This window comes from Bison bison, unplaced genomic scaffold (assembly GCF_000754665.1).
Source record: "Bison bison bison isolate TAMUID 2011002044 unplaced genomic scaffold, Bison_UMD1.0 scf7180017864163, whole genome shotgun sequence".
In the NCBI taxonomy this organism is placed as follows: Eukaryota; Metazoa; Chordata; class Mammalia; order Artiodactyla; family Bovidae; genus Bison; species Bison bison.
In genome coordinates this window covers 13,599,602-13,604,604 of record NW_011494735.1, presented here as the reverse complement: position 1 = coordinate 13,604,604, position 5,003 = coordinate 13,599,602, and positions in this window count along the sequence as shown.

Here is a 5,003-nt window from a genome sequence, read left to right as displayed (position 1 = left end):
TGCAATTGTGCAGTAGTTTGAGCATTCTTTGGCATTGCCTTTCTTTGGGATTGGAATGAAAACTGACCTTTTCCAGTCCTGTGGCCACTGTTGAGTTTTCCAAATTTGCTGGCATATTGAGTGCAGCACTTTCACAGCATCATCTTTCAGAATCTGAAATAACTCAACTGGAATTCTATCACCTCCACTAGCTTTGTTCATAGTGATGCTTCCTAAGGCCCACTTGACTTCACATTCCAGGATGTCTGGCTCTAGGTGAGTGATCACACCTTCATGATTATCTGGGTCATGAAGATCCTTTTTGTACAGTTCTTCTGTGTATTCTTGCCACCTCTTCTTAATATCTTCTGCTTCTGTTAGGTCCCTACCATTCTGTCCTTTATTGAGTCCATCTTCGCATAAAATGTTCCCTTAGTGTATCTAATTTTCTTGAAGAGATTTCTAGTCTTTCCCATTCTATTGTTTTCCTCTATTTCTTTGCATTGATCATTGAGGAAGGTTTTCTTACGTCTCCTTGCTATTCTGTGGAACTCTGCATTCACATAGGTATATCTTTCTTTTTCCCGTTTGCTTTTCAGTTCCCTTCTTTTCACAGCTATTTGTGAGGCCTCCTCAGACAGCCATTTGCTTGTTTGCATTTCTTTTTCTTGGGGATGGTCTTGATTCCTGTCTCCTCTTCAATGTCATTAACATTGAAGATGTTAATGATCCATAGATCATCAGGCACTCTGTCTATCAGATCTAGTCCCTTAAATCTATTTTTTACTTCCACTGTATTGTCTTAAAGGATTTGATTTAGGTCATACCTGAATGGTCTAGTGCTTTTCTCCACTTCTTCAATTTCAGTCTGAATTTGGCAATAAGAAGTTCATGATCTGAGCCACAGTCAGCTCCTGGTCTTCTTTTTGCTGACCGTATATAACCTCTCCATCTTTGGCTGCAAAGAGCATAATCAATCTGATTTTGGTGTTGACCACTTTACTATGATTATAAAAAAATAACAAGAAAAAAAAGTATGTGTTAAAAGTTCTGAGCTCTCAATACTGATCAATTGACACAGTTTTGAACTTACCATGTTTCTTTGTGATATGCTTTATATGTAAAGATGAAGAATCATTCAAAGGAATACTGGAAAAACACTGTAGGCTGGTGAAACCACAATGATGCTATACTTTGAATCTTAATTTTACATCAACTAATTAGTCAAACCTGCATTGTGAAGAGTTCAATGTCTAGTAGAGTTTTGTTCAGTTCAGTTCAGTCACTCAGTCATGTCCAACTTTTTGTTACCCCATGGACTGCTGCATGCCAGGCTTCCCTGTCCATCACCAACTTTCAAAACTTGCTCAAACTCATGTCCATGGAGTCGGTGATGCCATTCAACCATCTTGTCCTCTGTCGTCCCCTTCTCCTCCCTCTTTCAATCTTTCCCAGCACCAGGGTCTTTTCCAATGAGTCAGTTCTTCACATCAGGTGGCCAAAGTATTGGAGTTTCAGCTTTAACATCAGACCTTCCAATGAATATTCAGGACTGATCTCCTTTAGGATGGACTGGCTGGATCTCCACACGGTCCAAGGGACTCTTAAGAGTCTTCTCCAACAGCACAGTTCAAAAGCATCAATTCTTCTGTGTTCAGCTTTATTTATAGTCCAACTCTCACATCCATACATGACCTCTGGAAAAACCACAGCTTTGACTAGATGGACCTTTGTTGGCAATGAATGTCTCTGCTTTTTAATATGCTATCTAGGTTTTTCATAGTTTTTCTTCCAAGTAGAGTTTTGTAGTTGTTGATAATATTTCAAAGAAGGAGAAGAAAAAGAAGGGGAGGAGGAGGAGTAAGAGGATAAGGAAGAAGGAGAAATAAAGGAAGGAAAAGGAGAAGAAATATGCTTTTTGGAGAAAATGTTTTGTTCCTTATAGGTGCTCACAAGAAAGTGGACTTTAAAGATCATGCACAGGATCCCCTCATGCTTTGTTTACCTTCAACAGTTACTTTTCCACACTCTGTTAGAATTAAAGAGAACTTAAAGATAATTTATTTCAATTTTATTATTTTAATTTATTTCAACTATTTCAATTTTTAGATCAGAAAATCAAGACCCAGAATGGTCAAATAACTTACCTATGATCAGTGAATGGGGTATGTGACATTCTGATGCTACCGAGCACTTTTTATTGTCAAAAAATTTGTCATGTAACAGATACCTGCCTGACTATTCCTGACCCCCATCTACCCCTTTATTCAAATAGATTTGTAGATAAAGATGCTGATTGGAGAGGTCTGTTATACATGCATTACTTGGAAATATATTTCAATATTTTTGCGTTTTTATGCCAAATACCCATGCCAAGATATTATGTTTTGCATTGATAATTAGTGGCAGATTAAATAAGAAAGAGCCTTATAATCAAAGTATGCTGTTCACACTTCTGTCTCTTGGTAACCCCATCACTATATCCCATGTTTAAGTGCTATGCACTCAGTGTTGTTCTTCTCAGAGCTGGTTTATTTGAAGAATACTCTTGCTTTTTATCATGTCTTAATGGACAAACTTCTCAGCTGGCATCTCAAGGACAACCAGCCTGGTTTTTACTACCCCCAGGCTATCAATAGAAAAGTCTAACACTGATTAGGATCTACTCACTCGCAGATATTAAAAATTAGATGATTCAATGAGAACTATGGATTCTGTCCTTGTCATTACCAAAGACAATTAATCCTCTCTGATTAAAACAGGTCATAGACTAAGGGTGTTCCTAAACCCCGATCCTTGTCCCTCCTGCCAGCACTCTCCTTCGTGCCTCATGGCTTATCTTGCACACAGCTGTCCCTCAGTAAAGTTTCAAATAATAGACATTTGAACTCTGGGTAGAGAAACCCCCACTGTGAAAATGTAGTTTCTAATCATATCTCTCATCTTAAAATTATATCCCGATTTTAGTGTGTAACTAGTACTTAAGAGTCAGAAGTGTGGGCAATTCTATCTTGAAAGATATTCCTTAGATACAGATTTAATAATAATGTGTCACTAATATCCATTTCAACCACTACCATATTCCTGAATGTATTTAAACTTTGAAAAAATTCTTGTTCATCTTTACCTTCTGACTGAAACTGTTGCCTTGATTTGACCTGATGTTTTCATTCTTTCCTAATAGAGGCTAGGCTAAGCACACTTCAGGTATGCACAGATTGATGGTTAGGGTAATGAATGATCATCCATTATTTCAGAAGTGATGTTCATGAATGTCTTTTCTAAATCGTCTGGCATTAAAAGAAAATCTAAATATTTCCCAAGACTAGGCTAGAAAATTTTGACTATACCATATGATTGGTGGATAATTATTTTCTTGCTTTAATTTAATATCATCATTTACTTTTAAAATTGGCAGTGGTGGGGGCAGGTGAACAGAGATAAGGAAAAATGCATATGTACATGTCAGTCACTGGAGAAGGGAATGGCAAACCACTTTAGCATTCTTATTTTGAGAACTCCATGAACTGTTTGAAAAGGCACAGATATGACACTGAAAGATGAACCCAATATGTGTCTAATATGCTACTGGACAAGAGTGGAGAAATAGCTCCAGAAGGAATGAAAAGGCTGACCAAAGCAGAAATGATGCCCAGTTATGGATGTATCTGGTGGTGAAAGTAAAGTCTGATGCTGTAAAGAACAATACTGATAGGAAACTGGAATGTTAGGTCCATGAATCTAGGTAGGTTGGAAGTGGTCAAATAGCAGAGGGCAAGAGTGAATATTGATATTTAGGAATCAGTGAACTAAAATGGATAGGAATGGGTGAACTTAAATCAGATGACCATTATATCTACTACTGTGGGGAAGAACTCTGTAGAAGAAATGGAGTAGCCCTCATAGTCAACAAAAGAGTCTGAAATGCAGTCCTTGGGTACAATCTCAAAAAAGACAGAATGATCTCTGTTCATTTCCAAGGCAAACCATTCAGTATCACAATAATACAAGTATATGCCCCAACCAAAAATGCCAAAGAAGTTGAAGTTGAACAGTTCTATGATGACCTACAAGACCTTCTAGAACTAACACCAAACAAAGATGTCCTTTTCATCATAGGGGGCTGGAATGCAAAAATAGAAGTCAAAAGATACCTGGAGTAACAGGCAGGTTTGGCATTGGAGTACAAAATGAAGTAGGGCAAAGTCTAATAGAGTTTTGCCAGGAGTATGCAATGGTCATAGCAAGCACCCTCTTCCAACAACACAAAAGACAACTCTACATATGGACATTAGCAGATAGTCAATACTGAAATCAGATTGATTGTATTCTTTGCAGCCAAATATGGAGAAGTTCTACACAGTCAGCTAAAACAAGACCAGAAACTGACTTTGGCTCAGATCACCAGCAAGCTATTATAAAACTCAGACTTAAAGTAGGGAAAACCACTAGACCATTCAGGTATGATCTAAATTAAATCCCTTACAATTATGCAGTGGAAGTGACAAATAGATTCAAGAGATTAGATTTGACAGAGTGCCAGAAGAACTATAGAAGGAAGTTCATACCATTGCACAGGAGGTAGTAATCAAAACCATCCCCAAGAAAAAGAAATGCAAAAAGGCAAAATGGTTGTCTGAGCAGGCCTTACAAATAGCTGAGAGAGAGGAGGAAAGGATAAAGGAAAAAAGGGAAAGGATAAAGGAAAGATATATCCATCTGAATGCAGAGTTCTAAAGAAGCAAGGAAAGGTAAGAAAGCCTTCTTAATTGAATAATGCAAAGAAATAGCGGAAAACAATAGAATAGGAAAGACTAGAGATCTCTTCAAGAAAATTGGAGATACCAAGATAACATTTCAGGCAAAATTGGGCACAATAAAGGACAGAAGTGGTATGGATTAGAAGTAGAAGAGATTAAGAAGAGGTGGCAAGAATACACAGAAGAACTATAAAAAACATCTTAATGACCCAGACAACCACAATGGTATGATCACGGACCTAGAACCAAACATCCTGTAACATG